The 18,511-nt window shown below is 46.5% G+C and overlaps 1 protein-coding gene across 12 annotated transcripts in view; it reads right to left on the bottom strand.

The window, feature by feature from the left end:
* Window positions 1-18,511, bottom strand: part of PCED1B (PC-esterase domain containing 1B) — a 204,406-nt gene that overhangs the window by 167,109 nt on the left and 18,786 nt on the right. The window lies entirely within an intron of this gene.

Below are 18,511 nucleotides of genomic sequence, written 5' to 3'. Positions count from 1 at the left end.
TTCTTTCAGCCCATTTATGACTAAATTAGAACATTTAGTAATGTTTGGTGACAACTCCCACACTTTCTAAGCACAAAGGGGAAAAAAATGTAACTTATTTAGTTGGCTTTCAGTTGGAATGGAAACCCCACTTCAAGCATCACAGCCTTAGAAAAGCCACTGTCTATTCCCCTATGAAAAGACACAGATGCTCATACATTTGGGAAATTAACATATCACGAAGGATCCTGCCTGTTCCCTAGCATTTTCACCAGTATTAATGTGACCAACTTGGTACTCACTGAAGCCGGCGAGTAAGATAGGGAGTCAATAGATGGATCTGGAACCTGGCAAGAAGTCCACGTGGACATCAGAAACCCCAAGATGGCTGCTGGGAGACAACCCCCCCCATCCCCCTACCCACCCCCCCCACCCCCCCACCCCCCCCTCGCAAGCTTCTGCGGTTCAGAACAAGACTTCCTCCAGAAGCCAGGACAAGTCCCGGGCACTCCCCAAGGACTTTATATATCATTGGGCCCTCCTGGGGGATTGAGGAGTGGGGTAATCAATCAAAGCAGCAGAAAGCTGGGACTCCTCCCCTGCCACTAGCAAAAGGGTGGAATAATTCAGTTCACAAAGCAGGCGCAAGGCCAGACTTCCCTCTCTCTCACCTCTGCAGCCCCCATCTTGCCTTCACCATGTCCCGTGCCAGTCTGTGGGCCTGTCCTTGCCCTCTGAGCCCTGCTCTCGCCGTTTTTCCCCTGCCGTGATGACTATGCAAGTAAACCTGGGCATTTGTAATCTCTAATGGGGAACTGTAATCTGTAAATGAGCCTGCTTTATCACTTGTCAACCCCTTCCTCTCTACCTGGGACCCACGATCTTTTATTTTCTCCCATTTCTCTTCCCTCCCTACCTTAATAAATTACTGACCTAACTCACCCAACGTGCTCCTGAAATTCTTTTCTGTAGCATGCATTGTCAAGAACCTAGACAAAATCCGGTAACACTCACCACTGCTCAAACCTGATACAATCAAGTTCCTGAAATAAAGGTGAAGTATTCCCCTGCTCAGAAAAACATTCTCAGCAGGAAGTCTGTAGCTGCTGCTTTCAAATTAGAGCAACCGTGCACTTAGTTACATTGGTCACTGCTTATGTCAAAATGCAGCCCCGGCGCCCTCCCCACCTCCACCCCTCCCTGGCCTGCAGATGTGTTTGTTTTTTGTGTGTGTGTGTGTTTTTTTGCGTTTAACAGAACTGAAAGGACTTCTTTCTGTTTCATTTTCTTGGAAACACAGAATTTAAATATCTGCTGCTTTTTTAGCTGTGGGCTCGCTGTTGAGGAGTGGTAATCACTGCTATTTCAAGATAGATGAAAACTGTTTTAAAAGTACAATCTTCCAATTAGAATATTGCCTGGAATATGGACAGAACTTAAAAACTGTGCTGATTATTGACTGATGGGAAAAAGTTAAGACACAGCCACGGGTACATGAATTACTCAAGGTCGTACCACATTTTGTGCAGCAACCTTATCTGAAATCCAAAGAACAATATAAATACTTGTGGCTAACTTTATTGTTGACAGTGGCAAGGCCAGAATTAGCATATGGAATTCCTGGCACCCCAATCCGTGTGTGCTAGCTCTATTTGACTGCCTTTCTGCCATGTTCAGATGATAGCATAGGGTTACATGTTTAGGCTGTGTGGTTACAGGTGTGGGTCCAAATCCAGCTCTATCACCAAGTCACTGTTTGACCCTGGACCAGCTCCTTCGCTTCTCTAAGCTTGGTTTCTGCTTCTGTAAAATGTTGGAATCATAGTGAAGATGGGGAAGTGTTGGATCCTCTAGGTCCTTGGCTATGTTGCATAAAAGAATTTAAGAACACACCAGTTTAGTTAGGCCAGTAAAAAGAATTTATTGGGAAATGGGGGAAAAGAACAGAGCTTGCTGAGAAATGGGAGAGAAGGATGGATATACACACTGAGTTTTGGTGCAGGCTCCTCTAGGTGGAGAGAGCGAGCTCTGCCTTGTGTGGGCTCCTTATAAATTGTTAATTATTCCTCCCCTTACTCATGCTGAGGGGAGGGGCCCCAGCTGTTATTGGTGACCCCACCAAGTGTGGGAGCCAATGGTAAGGCCTGTTTGGAATATCTGGGGCCAGAGGAGGTTCTGGAAAGAGAAACTAGGACCTCAAGGTTAAAATCAAGGGAAGCAGGCTTGGCCCAGTGGTTAGGGCGTCCATCTACCACATGGGAGGTCCACAGTTCAAATCCTGGGCCTCCCTGACCCGTGTGGAGCTGGCCATGCGCAGTGCTGATGCGCGCAAGGAGTGCCCTGCCACACAGGGGTGTCCCCCGTGTAGGGGAGCCCCACACGCAAGGAGTGCGCCCCAGACGGAGAGCCGCTCAATGCGAAAGGAAGTGCAGCCTGCCCAGGAATGGCGCAGCACACACAGAGAGGTGATGCAGCAAGATGATGATGCAACCAAAAGAGACACAGATTCCCATACTGCTGATGACACAGAAGCGGACGAAGAAGACGCAGCAAATAGACACAGAGAACAGACAAATGGGGCGGGGGCGGGGGGCAGCGGGGGAGGGGGAAGAAATACATAAATAAATAAATCTTTTTTAAGAAAAGGTTAAAATCAAGGCCTCAGGGAGGTCTGGCGGCCATGTTGTCTGGCAGCCATGTTGTCCGGCAGCCATGTTGTTGTCCAGCGGCCATGTTGTGGCTCCTCTTCTCCTTGTTTCCCTGGCTAACCTGCCTCAGTAGGTTCCTCACTAAGAGGGCCGAGGATTCCATGAGATGATGCATGTAAAATGCCTCGCCACCAGGTCTGGTCACGGTCAATGCTGCATAAATATCACCAATTACTAGAGAAGAATAGGTCCCCCAGTATGTAACAGCAGCCCGGCCGCAACAGGGCGCCACAGGGAGGGAACAAGGCAGTTTTCATCTTCCCTTCTGTTTTTCTGCCTGGCCTTTCCAACAAACAAGATTTTCCACATTTAAAACACTTTTGGTCAACCTTGAATACTCACTTCAGACTGTGCTCTCCTGAGCAGCCGTCTGCCGCTGCCTGGTTCAGTCTCAGCTGGTGTAGACTCTTGCCCTTTGTCCAGCTCCCTCCCATCCTCCCGACTGTGCAGTTGCCCCCCTGAGCACCAGAGAATATGCGGACTCCTTCGTGGGCTTCCCTCAGCCTTCAGGTTAGAGTTCAAGGGCAAAGCCCAGCGCCATCTGCTCTGTACCTAACTCTTCAGGCTGAACTCCCCGCCCCTTAGCAAGCCCCTGGCCCCTGGTCACTAGTCCTCCTGCAGGATCCCTGACTAGGGGCACCCTCCCGAGTCCTGGCCCCTTAGGGGCGGCCGTCACTGCGTGAGGGGCCTCCTTCCGCTTCCCTCGCCCAAGCCAAGTGTCGCCTGCTCTTGGTGGTCTTTCCAAGCTCCCCTGCTGCCACCCACCCTCCTCACCCACCCTGTCTGAGGTAGGTGCCCATGGCCTACTGCTCCAGCACCCAGTCGTAAGTGTGCATTTGCCTGCCTCTGCCTCCGCGTGGTCGTGAGCTCCTTGAGGAAGGGACCCCACTCGGCTCACCTGAGAATCCAGGGCCCACCTTGGGCCTGGCGTAGAGTAGGGGCTCATCAGGGGTTACGGGGTGAATGAAGGACCCCGGGGGGGGGCATTCAGCCTGTCTGTGGCGGCCCTGGAAACCAACAAGAACTCCCCAGCCTCCACTCTGAAGTTCGGGGGCTTCTATGAAGAACATGAGAGAGCAAGAGGGGGCGACCGTTAACTCCTGCAGGCAGGAACGGCGTGACGCCCAGGACTTCAGCTGAGAAACTGCCTTCCTACCTTCCCCAAATGTGTGAGCATCTGCGTCTATCCATTCTCAAAGCTCTGGCACTCCCTTAGGGAGGCCCCAAGGAGAGTGGTCTTTTATAGGGGGAAGGGAAGGAGGGATGCACGGGGGACCCCTGGGTTTTATGCAAGGCCTTTGCTGAGGGAATTCGAAGAAGGGAGCACGGAATGCAGAAGAGTGGGATCAAGAATGTGAGCGGAGGACGGAGAAATACGGGGGAACATGACTACGGATGCAGGAGAAGAATGTGAGGAAATGGTGAATGGACATTTGGAAAGGATTTGATGTAAGACATGATACTAACTCCTCCTTAGCCTCTCCACGTTGTCGGTGAACCTCTTCCTTAATCAGGGCTGCGCTAGCCATTTGCCTGTTGGCTCTCAGATCCTGTCCATCTGCCTCTGCACTGCTTGGACTATTACAGACTATGATTCCCAGGCTCCCTCTCTCTCTCTCTCTTTTTAAAAACTTTTTAAAATTTTTTTGAAGATTTATTTTATTTCTGCCCCCAGCCCCATTGTTTGTGCTGTCTGCTGTGTCTGTTTGTTGTGTGCTTTCTGTGTCTGCCTGTCTTCTTGTTGTGTTTCTTTTTTTTTTCAGGAGTCACTGGGAACTGAACCCGGGACCTCCTGTGTGGGAGGGAGGTGCCCAATCGCTTGAGCCACATCCGCTCCCTGCTTGTTGTGTCTCTCGTTGCGACATCTTGTTGCGTCAGCTCGCTGCACCTGCCTGTCACATCAGCTCACTGTCTTGCTCGCCTTCTTTAGGAGGCACTGGGAACCAAACCCAGGACCTCCCGTGTGGCAGGCAGGTGCCCAACTGCTTTCCCTCCCAGGCACTCTTGACCACCAGCTGTAGGCTGTTGGCCAGTGAGATTGGACATCGGGAGGAATGGAGAAGCCAGGGTAGTTCTCGTCTTTTTCTCTGCTTTGGGTGGCAGTTCTAACAGCAACTACAACTCCACAGTGGTGCCAGCTGTTACATGAACAGGCCCTTTTGATGTTGGTTTCCACCAGCTCCTGGCCTTGGGTGGCACCACCTGCTTACTTTGTCCCTCCAGTCCTAAGGGTGCGGGTGGCTTCCCAGTTGCTGATCTTTGGGATACGTCATTCACCACCCCACCCTAGCCCACCCCCGTTCCTCTGTCAGTTCCTCTAGCATAATGTGTAACTGATTCTTTGTTTAATACTTTGATTTAATAGCCTGGTGTAGATTCTATCTTCCTGGCAGAGCCCTGATCAACACCAAGCAGGAGCATCTTTTCTCCTCTCCCGGTTTCTAGAATGAGGGATTTTCCTACACACAGCCCTTGGTTTCCTTTGCCCCTTTATTGATTCCATTCTGGGGCTGTGGAGGGAGCAATCTGATGGTCATTTTGGAAGAAGCACTGGGCCCAGTGGCGCCGCTCTCTTCTTCCTTTCCCAGGTGAGCCTTCCAAGAGAGCACAGCGTCTCCTCGGCGCCTCCGTCGTGTCAGTCGTGCCTGGACAGGCCTCCCTGGTCCAGCGAGCACCAGGCCCTGGGCAGGTCTGTCTAGTCTTAGCCCATGCGGCCTCCAGACTTAGAGCCTCGTCCTCCCGCTTGGTCTCTTGCAGTTACGAAGGTGATAGGTCCCCATGTGTTCTACTTTCGTTCTCGTGCTCAACTTGCTCAGCGCTGGGGTGGGGAAAAGGAGTGCCGTTCATTGAGGCTCCTTCAGAGACCTGAACGGTAATCACCAATTCTTTTGGAGTTGGATTCATGGGGCTTTTGGATGTTAGGAAGGCATGGGAAGGTGTAAAGGCAAAGGTGTCCAGGCTGAGCTGAGACACTGCTCCCCTCCTGAGCCATTTCTGGGACTCGTGTGTCCATGGAGCAGCCTGCTTGTCCTCCCTTCCCAGCTCTGCAGCCTCTCTCCCTGACAGGTCTACAGGGGTGCCACTGACCTCAAACGCTGCTCCCAACACCCCAGATGTGGTGGCCAAAGTCAACGTCTGCCCATGAGGTTGGAATCCCACCCCAACTCCAACATCACCGCAGCCAAAAATTGAGCTCTGCTGTGTATGGGTGTCAGGGAGACTAACTCCCAATACCTCCAATATAAGGTTCCTTATGATTCCTAGAAGCACCACCATCCTCAGCTCCCCAGACCAGAGGCCCTTCTGCCTCAGGGAGAATTCATCCTCAGGGGCCCCTAGCCTTCTCCCTGTGATCTGACGCTTTAGGGCCACCTTCCTGTTTCAAAACCGGGTGTGTATATGTTTAATGCCCTCGGGTGTATAATAGTTCAAGGTTTTGTTTTTCTCCCACTAGGAGGCCACTCATTGCTCCATGTAAATCAAGTATTCAAATCCAGGGGAGGGTTATCCCAACTTCACTCTGAAGCTTCTGAGACCCAGCCATGACCTTGTGTCAAAGTGTATTTTAGAAGTTGAGCCCAAGGCAAAGAGCTCTAGGCATTGCCCGAGCTGTTTCTCCTTTGCTCTTTGATCTGTGCACTGGAGAAAACTTGAGCTCTTGGAATGAAGTTAGATAAGACTACCTTACAAAAGAGCATGCTTCTTCACCGTTCTATTTAACGCCCCTAGGACCAGGACTGCAGGATAAGCCGCACCACCTAAGCAGAGAATATGCTACAGAACAGGCATGGACAATAAAATTAAGTCCTTTTAAATAATGCTATAGGGAGGCACTGCAGGCTGACTTGAAGCAACTTACATTTATAACAAAATTCCAGTGATAGGAAAAAATTCTGCCATGTGGGCTCTTTTCCTTATTTTACCCTCATGCCAAGCACAGTGCCTGGTACTGAGTAGAGGGGGGCAATCAATGATGAATGAATGAATGAAGTTCTAAAGAATCTCTAAATAAAGCATTAAGGTCTGGCAGAGGAGACAGTCAAGCATGATACATCAATCCAAGACCATTTCTCTAGAAAACACTGAGCATTTTTCCTCTTATTTTTCAAACTCTAATTTTCAAACACGAATTTTTCTCCCATCTTCTTAAAACTCTGTCTTCTTAATTTATTTCCTCTTTTTCTCTAGACAATCATCTATGGGCAACAAACTCTTCGTTATATGATATGATTATGGAAGAGAGATTTTTTTTTTAAGATTTATTTTATTTCCACTCCGTGTCCCCCCCCACCTGCGTGTCCATTCACTGTGTGTTCTTCTGTGTCTGCTTGTATTCTCATTGGGCAGCTCTGGGAAACAATCCTGGGACCTTCCGGAGTGGGAGAGAGGCATTTACTCCCTTGTGCCACCTCAGCTCCCTATTCTGTTACGTCTTCTTATTTTCTCTCCTGTGTCTCTTGTTGCGTTATCTTGCTGCACCAGCTCTCCGCGTCAGCCAGCACTCCTGCGCGGGGAAACTTTCCCACACTGGGTGGTATTCCCACGCAGGGAGCACTCCTGCGTGGGGTGACATTCCCACATGGGCTGGCACTCAATGTGGGCCAGCTTGCCCTCACCAGGAGTCCCTGGGCATCGAACCCTGGACCTCCTCTATGGTAGGCAGGAGCCCAATTGGTTGAGCCACGTTTCCCTGGGAATTCTCTTTTGGTTAATGGTTTTGAGCTTCTCTTTCTGCCACTACTGTCCTGCTTGTCCTCAGGCAAGTTTAACCTTCCTGAGACTCAAATTTCTGCCCCTCTCAATGGCATTTGTCAGAGCAGTTCTATGGACTTCTGGCAATGTTTGAGAAGATAAAGAACAGTTGAAAACACTTTCTTGAAAGTTAAGAGTCCTATGTTTTATGCACATTTCATTGTTCCCAAGATTGCGAAAAAGGACCAAGTATGACAGCTGAGTGCAGTGAAGACCAGTTGGAGTGGAGTTTCTTTCTCCAAGGACTGTGGCCCCCCAGAGGTCCTGCAGGTGTGCGTTTGTCATCAGCAGCTTGACCTTTAATGAGAAATACAGCCAAGAGTGAAACAGATGGAAAAGATGTGGCTCTATTCATGGTGTGAGAGCTGGGGAGATTGGTCCCTGGGTTGCCCCTATAATCTCTGGGCAGGGTTATATGGGGTGGCCTCGTCCTTATGGTGGTAGAGAAGTAACAAGTGAGAAAGAAAAATTAAAGACATATGTGAGAGTGGGGAAAGGATGGATGGATGATGAAATGATGATAATGATGACTACTATTTATCACATGTCTACCAAATATTAAGCATTTTACCCAGGTGTGCCCTATGTTTATCTCTGATCTTTCCACTGCTCTTTGAGTTATGTGTTATTATTGCCAATTGAAGATCAGGACACACATTCATAAAGGGTGCTTAACTTGATTAAGATCACCTAACTCCTAAATGGTTGGGAAGTAGAAGTAGCTCAAGTGGTTGGGCACCTGCCTCCCATGTATTAAGTCCCAGGTTCAATCCCTGGCATCTCCTAAAAAAAAAAAAAGGAAAGTTAAAAACAAAATTCAAGCCCAGGCCAGTTTTAACCCTAGCCTGTTTTTGGTTTTCCACATTTTCTAGAAAAGGTGGGAGCTGTTAGTCTTTGAAGGGAAGAGATAATTCTTTCTTTGGTAAAGGAAGAAGGATGAAAGGATGGTGAGGACACAAAGACATGTTTGAATGCTTCCATAGGGAAAGTGGTATGTCTTTTTACAATTTTACTGTTTCTTTTTACTGTTGTAGCCTTAGCATATGGTCCAGTCCTGGCACAAAGCAGGTGTTCAAGAGATACTTGCTGAATGAATGGATGGACAAATAAATAAAATGTCACAGTTCTTTTGATGTGCACAGAAGAGTAAACAAGGAACTTGGGATTGTCTTTGCCTTGTCTCTTCCATGTCTTAAGAGATGCGAGGAGTTAAGGTAAGTAAATAAGATTCAGAAAGCCACTTGGTCCTCAGAAAACTTGTATGAATTTATCAGTTTTTTCTGAGTAGCTTTTTCTTGTTTAGGGAGGTTGTCAAAAATATTTGGGGATGATCTCTAACCCCACGTAATTTGTTAGCATTATCATTAATTTTTTAAAAAATTATAATTTGTAATTAAAATTAACTAATTTTAAACCTACCATATGCAAGATGTTATAAAATTATAGTGTTGAGAACTGTGATCTCCATTAAGTGACTGAGGAAACTAATTAGTGCTGAATAGACCCAGGAATCCAGTCAAGTCTGCTTTAAATGCACAGCTTTAAATACCCACTGAAATAGTCTTTATTGCTACATATATTTCCGTTTCACCTATAAATATTTCAGTGTGTATCTGTAAATAGTACAGACTCTTTTTAAAAACACAACTACAAGATTATCACACCAAAAAGAAATTAATAATTCTTTTAATGACATCAAACATCCAGTCAGTGTTCAAATTTTCCCAAATTCTTTTTTACAGATGTTTGATCAAATCAGAACCAAATACGATGCACACCTATACTGCAATTAGTTTACAAGAATCTTTTACTCTGTAGTTCCTGCCTACCCCATTAACTTACTTCTAAAAGAAATCAAGTCTTTCGTCTATGGAGTTCCCCAAAATCTGGATATTGCTGATGGCATACCCAAGGTTTTATGTAACATGCTCCTATGTCTCCCACTTTATCTAAAACTGGTATTTGATTCTAAAAGCTTGAATAGACTCAATTTCTTAAGAGGTCATGTGTACTTCTGTGAGGAGGAATGTGAAGTCTGGAAATCTCTTTTTCAATGATATCGCTGATGAAACAAATGCCAAACAATGGGTCAGCTCCACAGCAGGAATCGAGCGGCTCACAGTTGGCTGAAGGCTCGCTTCCTCCTGGGGTTGGGATCTTCGGGTCGGCCAGCAAACTGTGGGGCTCCTTGGCTTTTCTGTCACACGGCAGTGCACGTGGCCATGTTTTCGCCTTCATCCTCTGGGTTCCATCGACTCCCAGCTCCGGGCACTCCCTGTGGCTTCTGTGTCCCATTCTCTTTGCGCATAAGGACGTCAGCCATATTGGATCCAGGCCCACGCTCGTCCAACTGGGCACTCGGTAATACCATCTTCAAAGGTTCTGTTTACAGTGGGTTCGCACCCACAGGGGTGGGGGTGCGTTTTTCTGGGGTACATAACTCAATCTACCTCAATGATCATGACCTAGATTCATCATTCCACTGGGAGTTGTAAAATGCTTAAGTTCTTATCCTAGCACTTCTTCATTCATTAGCTGAAATTCCTCTAAAAAGAAAAGACTTCCTCTTTTCTGCTGGTTACTCTGCACAAGTCACTGTACAAGGAAAGGCGGAAGACATGCTTGATCCGTCCCCTTATCTGGCCCCCTAGCATCCTCCAGCGGTTACCAGTGAGGGGTTTTGCTGGGGTGGTGCTCCTTTACTTCCTCATCATGAGCACTGGGAAGTGAATGAACCTCTCCAAACCTCAGTTTCATCTTAAAGATCAACAGTAGAACAGAGCGGCGGTGAGGATCAGGAATCCTGCAGGATGTCCGGCAAGGACAACGTGCTCCACTAAGTGTGAGCTCTGAAATGTCAAAAATGGCACCACCGGCTACGGTCTGTGTGCCCGCCCCACACTTCTCTCTCTGCCTCGAGTTTACCCTAGTTTTTTCTGCCTCTTCACTATTTCTTTACTCAGATAAAAAAGGTAAGCAAAATACTCCATTCAAATATCTGTAATGGAAAGTTAATGCTCAGTGCAGTACACAGCTGTGTAAACTTGTGCTCCATTAGTTCCTAGGAGAATATTTTAATTTAAATGGTATTTTTAAAGGGAGGACCTTAGAATTGGTTAAGCAAATAAATAGGGACCATCTGAACAGATCAGCACCCAAGTCCAGATGGGATTTTTGTTATCTTATTTGTATTCCCTGCCTTATCAGATGTTTCTTCCCTCTTCCTGTTTCACAGCTGCAAGCCCTTTGCTATTGGTTATCTACCCACTATATATTTTGGGTATTTCATTTGAGATGCTATTAAGTTGAAAAAGAAGGTATTTTGTTTTCTCAATATCTTAATTTGCCATCCATAAAAACAAGAGACCAGATAGTCTTTAAGAGGCAGAGGTTAAGGCATGAATTACTGATCAAACCATAAACAAGTTGGCAGATGAAATGCATTTGCCAAAGCAGTAAAAAAAACAAAAACAAAAACAAAAACAAAACCACTTTTCATCCTCCAACCCTAGAGATCTGTCAAGAATAGAGAAAAAAATGTCAGATCTACAAGAGGACCAATTGGAATAATCAGGGGCCACATTTTTTAAGACCATGCTTCCCAATCTTTTCAATACTAAGACTACTTTTAAAAATTTCCCCTCTGTGGGCTCACTGTTTTGAAAAACCAAGCACATGCAATGGAACTTATCAATATTTATTTCTTTTTTTATTAATCAAAGTGATCTACAACTGCCAAGCAGAACAGCCCCTCAGTATGAGAACATCTGGGTTGCTACACTCAATTGGTAACTCCAGTTAAAAGCAAGAAAATCTTTGAATGAAACCATCTCTAATCTGAAAACAGACTGTGTCTTCTCCTCTGCATGAGCGAGGGGGGTGATAATCCTGGCCATCTTTGGTTCTACCCAGCGGTAGTCAGAATCATGCGCTCTCCCCCAAAGACGCCTGTGTCCTCATCTCCAGAGACTGTAAATATGTTAGGTGACATGGCAAAGGAGAATTAAGTTTGCAGATGGAGTTAAGGTTGCCAGTCAGCCGATCCTGAGGTGGGGAAATCTTTCTCTGAATGTGTTCACCACGACTCGCCTGTTCTCTGGCTGACTAAGCGAGCTCCTCGATGGCCCCTGGGCGTGCTCCTCTACCTCCTTCTGGGCACATGCTTGTTTATGCTCTCCCCCATTAGGATGCCATGCCTGGTCTATTTTTCCGGTCACAGCTCAGAGCCGTCTCTGCCAGAGGCTCACTTGTTCTGCGTCTGTTGGATGCAATCTCCCCGACTCTGAACTCCTGGAGTGTTGGAGTTGCCACCCTTTCCTGGCACTTACTGCATTTTCTCCTGGATTATTTGTGCACATCGTGTCGTATCTTCTCACCTGGATTTCAAGTTCCTTGATGGTAAGGCTAGTGTTTGATTCCCCTCGAAACCTTCTACAGTGCCTAGCCCGCTCTAGTTATGTCTATGAATTTAATGTATCCTTATCTTTTATATGTATGTATGCATATATAGGCATGTATGCATATAGAGCTGTGTGTGGATATGGATATGCATGTGTGCAGATGACCCAGAACGAACACAGCCTTCTCAGGAGTAGGAGATAAAGGAAACTTAAGGTTTTTAGCCACCTCCCACACAAATGTGAAGCATCCCAGGCACATCTACTCTGTTGGTACCTGAACAGCTTGATCACCGGTCCCTTCACAAAACTGAGGTGGAGCAAAGAACGAGTACGGGGGCGTTTATTCCTTGAATGAGGAGATCCACAGTAGCAATCGGGAGCTGTACCTGAAAACACCTCTGTGGACATGCAAAGGCTCTGAGGAAAGGAGCCAGTTAGTAGGTTTTAGGTCAACAGCCTAATGCTTCCTTTTATTTGGGACCCCGCCACCGGAGAAGGAAGCAAAACATTATTTCATGCAGATGTTGGATGACAAGGAGGACTTGTTGGTAACCAAAATCCTGGTAGTTCATTTATTAGGGAACTGAGAAAATGGACTCTGAGAAAAATGCAATTTGGTTTTACTCCACAAGCAAAGGAAAGTCCTTTAGAATAGTAGTCTAATAAAGGGTATTGTTTATGGTTAACGACAGTAACGGGTAAAGAGTATGTGCCCAATAAATATTTTTGTTGACGTAATCCTAATCAAAGAAGTAGAAACATAAGGCCTGGAGAACATCATATTCACCTTCCCTTAAAACTTTTAAAATCCAAAGTACGTCCTTAAAATATTAAATAGGACCAACAAGCAAAACAGCCTGTAATGAAAACTCAACAGCTCCCCGTCTCTCTCCCCAGTCCTTCACCCTATGATACATTGCTCTTTTGATGGAGCTTGTTGGATTTGGGTTCAGATCCTGGTCTTGTCAGGAATTCCAGGATCTAGCACAGCGCCTGCTGTGTGGCAGGAGCTCGACATAGACATGAATGAATGAATGCCAATCCCCTTTCGACCTCGCTTTACCTTCTACAAAATGCCTCACCGCTCCCCATTCTTCTCTGGTCGCATATAAAAGGGCCCGAGAGAGGCTCTGGAATAGTCAGACCTGGTTTCAAATCCTAGTTGAGCAGAGCTGCTTAGCTATTCTGAGCCCATTTCTTCATCTGTGAAAATAGGCTTGGTGTCTTTCTTTGAGGAATGGCACGAGCAGCAAATACAATCGTGTATGTGAAAGCTTCTAGCAGATTTCATCCCACGTGTACTCTGATCACCTCCTGGTCACTCGATCCACCACTCAGAATACGAGATGGCCAAAAGCATCTGACACGGAACAGGAAATCAAACACCAGCTCACTCGTCAAGCATGCTCGCTGCCCAGAGGACACACGAGGGGGGAGCGCCGGCAGCAGAGTGAACACACAAGAGGCTGGGAGGCAGGCTGGGAGCAAGAAGAGGGCTGGGGTGGCCCCGGGTTCTCCCAACAGGCTGTGATTGGCTTATTTGAATAATCATGTGGGCTGGCAGGGCGGTGAGCACCGGGTGGGGAGCAGGTGGGCAGGCTCATAGGGGAGCTGGCCGGGTGGGGAGCCTTTCCTGCTGGGTGCGGGGCATGCCTGGCAGGAGCAGGCGAGCTGGCCGTGGGCTCTTTCGGGCTCTGTGAGGCTCGAGGATGTCGGCAGCACGTGACATCTCAGGTCTCACTGTACATAAAGGGGTCCATACACATCAGCTCTCTCCAGCGCTTAGGTGTGACGGTGGGAAATGTGAGAACGTGAAGGCTGGGCAAGGCTGGGAACAGATGGCAGGAAGCAGGCACGGCGTCAGGAGCTGGAAGGCAGAGGGAGCACACGGGGCCTGGAAGTCAACCTAACAACAACTGTGCATCGTGGACACATCACTTTGACAGCAAAGCCACTTCCAGTTCAAACAAGAAACTTTTCTCATTCTAGTTGGTGTAAAAATCCATTCCACAGACCCTATAAGGGGAGCACATATGGCTCAAGTGGTTGGGCACCTGCCTCCCACACAGGAGTCCCAGGTTTGGTTTCTGGTGCCTCCTAAAAAGAGGACGAGCAGACAACGAGCAGACACAACAAACAGGCTGGCGAGAGGGCCATGGGGCATGGAGCTAAAGATCCAGTAAACCTTTGAAAGATGTGGGGTTCAAGTTATAGGAGATGAAAATGTGCTTGCTTTTCAGGGGGATAAAAAAAATCCCATAATATTACATTATAACAGGAAACTATGTGTTCTATACTGCCTCTAGTTTCATAATTTTATGGCTAAGTATGTCCTGAGACTTAGCTATCTCTTAGATACCTGCGAGGAACTAAACATGAAGGATGTAGTTTCCCAGTGCTGGGAAACTTGGCCAGCTTCTTCTGTGAGGTTGTGACTGCCTTGGAAGGCAGTGACTGATTCCTAGGTAGTAACTGATGCCTAATAAAAAACATAGCTGTGTTTGGATGTGACCGAGGCAATCTCTAGGAGAAACTGCAGCAGGCACAATTGTCCTCCGGGACAGACCCCTGTCCTTTAGGTACTTCTATGCCCCACCTTTACCTACTGATCCCAGCGCTCTCGCTCTGCCCCCTAACACTGTGCCCCAGTGCTCTTCTTTCCAGTCACGCCCCCCTTTCCAGATTTTTTTCTAGCTGCACTGATGTCAAAGATCGCCGGTCCTTGGAACAGCGCATGATGAGGGCTTCTGGAATGCTGGTCGTGTTCTGAGCTGGGTTCTGGTTATGCAGGTAGGGTCCCTTGGAGGACACTCAGAGTTGTGTCGTTACGGTCTGCATACCTCTCTATGTCCATTACATTTCAAGTTTTAAAAAGAGCTCTACCTCATCAGTAATCAGAAAAATGCGAAATAAAATAATATGAGATCAAGTACAGTAAAATGACATAAAGGATAAAATTATGCTGTTCTATAGCTCATTCTCTTAGAGATCTCAGGAGAATAATGATAAAAGATTTTCATCATGTTTTTTTCAAAATCATGCTTAGGTTTTAGGTAGCATTGTGCTCTAACCTGGTTAAAATGAAGTTTCCTTACAAAGAAGGTAATTTAAAAATGAAGTTAGTAAAGGAGGCTCCTAGGGCCACGGCAAGCCAAGGCGGGAAGTCTTTTTTGGATAACAGGCCTTTGGGAATACCTCAAATTACAGGTCATAGGAAGTCAGGTATTTCATCTATATGTGGAGTCAATCAGGCTTGAGTAAATGTGTATATGATTCCTGGGATAAAAAGAAATGCAGTATTCATTAAGTTAGTTTCCTTCCTTCCGCCATTCCTTCCTTTCTTTTTAAAATGAAACTAAGCAAGCCACAACATCCAAACGGTTAATGGCACACACTTGGTTTATGCATCCACAATACAAGGCCATTCTTTAAAAACAAAATAAAAAGGGAAATGTTTTGCCTTCAAGATAAGCAGGTATCTTTGTAGCACTATAATGTCTGGTTCTGTGAAAATTAAAAAAAAAAAGTTCTGATAAATGTATTGCCTGTTAAAGCCATTTTTAAGGTATTTTGTCACTTCTGCCTTTCAAAATTAAAATTGGACCCAAGAATACACTTCTCGCCAAAGACTGCTCTAATCCTAGCCAGGGCATTCATAGCTCTTTACTTCTCTGAGTCAGGAATTTTTTTTTTAAGCCGGCGCTCAATCACTGAGCCCCATCGGCTTATTTCATCTGCTTGCTTGTTGTTCATTTGTTTGTTTTTAGGAGGTAGGGGAATCAAACCCAGGGACTACTCATGTGGAAAGCAGACACTCACCCACTTGAGCCACATTGCTCCCCAGAGTTAGGAAATTGATTTGGGTGACTCATATATTTTTAATAGTTTGCATTTATTAACTATTTACTATATGACAGATATGCTAGGTGTTTTACAGATATTACGCTATTTAAAACTAACAATGGGGGAAACGGACTTGGCCCAGTGGCTAGGGCGTCCACCTACCACATGGGAGGTCCAGGGTTCAAACCCTGGGCCTCCTTGACCCATGTGGAGCTGGCCCATGCGCAGTGCTGATGCACGCAAGGAGTGCCTGCCACGCAGGGGTGTCCCCACATAGGGGAGCCCCATGTGCAGGGAGTGTGCCCCGTAGGGAGAGCCGCACCAGTGCGAAAGAGGGTGCAACCTGCCCGGGAATGGTGCCGCACACACGGAGCGCTGACACAGCAAGATGACGCAACAAAGAGAAACACAGATTCCCGGTGCCGCTGACAACAACAGAAGTGGACAAAAAGAAGAACATGCAGTAAATGGACACAGAGAACAGACAACTGGGGTGGGGGGGGGCGGTGAGGGAGGAAGGGGAGAGAAATAAAATTAATCTTTAAAAATAAATAAACAAACAGTGGGCTTCGCTAAACAAAGCCCATAAAGAGTTTAAGGCTCTTGCTCAAGCCCCAGTCACCACTAAGGAGCAGAAACTCAATTTACCTGCACATGTGTGCTCCCAGCCCACCCTCTTCACTTCCACGCCATCCATACCTTCTCAGATGGAGGAAGCAGCTACCTGGCTCCTGCACACAGACGTCAGCTTCTAACCTTAGACAGGAAAATTGTAAGGAAACTCCAGAGCAGGGACTTCCCAACTTCTTTTGTACAACAACCCATAATGGGAATTACATTTTATATCTAGTCACAAAATACACACGAGACATGCATGCATTTCAGGAAATAATACTAATACTACTTAATATGTACTTTGATATTTTTCTATTCTGTTCTATTCATTTTTATAAAAATTCTGGTTAGAAGGTAGTAAATTGTTTTCACAATTAACTAAAGGGCCGGACCCTTTACTCTGAAAGACCCTGTAGTTTTTCTATCTTATGCAATTACCATTTTGAAGAGAGCGATACCACCTTAGGTTATTTTATGAGTCCTCAGTTTCCTCATCTGCAAAAGGAGGAGGCTAGACTAGATGAGTGATTCTTTCTCTAGGTTGCACATTAGAAAAATTTGGAGAGCTTTCAAACATACTTACACCCAGCATTTATGATTTAATTATTTTGGGGTGAAACCCTTGTGTTGGTATTGCTTTTTGAGGTACGGTGGGCCAGGGATTGAACTCTGGACCTTGTATGGGAAGCTGGCGCTCAACCACTGAGCCACATTGGCCTCCCCAAGTGTTTTTTTTTTTCATTCGTTTTACTTGTTTGTTTTTGTTTTTTCAGGAGGCACAGGGAACAAAACCCAGGACCTCCCATGTGGGAGGCTGGCGCTCAACCACTAGTCACACCCGCTCCCCTGGTATTGTTTTCAAAGCTCCCCAGGGCAATGACCCACTGGGTTTGGAATCATTGGACAAGATAATTACCAAGTTTACTTCTGATGTAAAATACATATTCTTAAGGTTAACTTTTTAAAATTACTTTTTAAATATTATTTTTGCAGACTTTTGTAAGAAGAAAAGGTATAAACACTGAGCGACATCCCTCACAGCAACGGTTTTCACATAGCACGATTTAAAGTCCTGGTGCCCAGGTCCTCCTGCAATGAGTCTGATTGCCCAGCTCTGGGGGGGGGGCGGTGCACCCTGCACTTCAACAGACACCCCAGGCGATCCCGATGGAAGTGGTCGAACACAGCACCCGTGGTCTCAGCAACCGTTTATAGTTTCCAGCCCTTGGTGCCTGGCACCACGCCTGAGGCAGGTGCTCTAAAAGGTTTGTTAATATCTGCTCCAACCTGCCTGGCCACTCAGCTCTACAGGCTTCACGCGCATTTCCTGTTGTTCTTCTATCCCTTTCTAACATCCCAAATAAACAACCGCATTCTTTTTCTCCTACACCAACCACAATCATGTCACTAACTATTAAAACCGTACTCAAGGAAGGTTACTGATACCCTGGGAGGGAATAACACAGTGGTAGCGAAAACCATAAGGTGGGAAGCAGATGTGGCTCAAGCGGTTGGGTGCCAGCCTATCACACAGGGAGGTGCAGGGTTCAGTTCCTGGTGCCTCCTAAAAAAGAAGAGGACCTGAAAGTGAGCACTAGAGCTCAAGCAACGGGGTTGGAGTGGGGGTCGGGGGCGGGAATAAACAAAAAATAAATCTTTCTTAAAAAACAAACACCACCACCACCAAAAACAAAAGGTAAACCTGGAACACATTTCTTATTTCACTAAACTAATATTTTTATAGTACTATCTGTCAACTACTGTTCTAAGTGCTTTATAAATATTATCTCAGTTGATGTCCACAAGGATCTAATAATCCTATCGTGTCTACGTAACAGATGAGGATTGTGAATCCTGCTGTATTTTTGTCGTACCAACTTTTTTAAAAAAGATAATTCTTTTTTTTAAAGACAATTCTTTATTTAGATCATTTTTGGGTGGGTTGCAATTTGAGTGAGGGCCAGCTGAAAGCTTCTTGAGAGTGAATGATTATGAAGCAGTTTACTTTTAAATATTTCAGAAAAAAAAAGATTTAAAAAACGGCAAAGGGAAACGGACTTTGGCCCAGTGGTTAGGGCGTCCGTCTACAACATGGGAGGTCTGCGGTTCAAACCCCGGGCCTCCTCGACCCGTGTGGAGCTGGCCCATGCGCAGTGCTGATGCGCGCAAGGAGTGCCCTGCCCCACAGGGGTGTCCCCCGCGTAGGGGAGCCCC

This window comes from Dasypus novemcinctus, chromosome 12 (assembly GCF_030445035.2).
Source record: "Dasypus novemcinctus isolate mDasNov1 chromosome 12, mDasNov1.1.hap2, whole genome shotgun sequence".
NCBI lineage: Eukaryota > Metazoa > Chordata > Mammalia > Cingulata > Dasypodidae > Dasypus > Dasypus novemcinctus.
The sequence above is the reverse complement of the archived record's forward strand: the minus strand, read 5'-3'. Positions and strand labels throughout refer to the sequence as shown.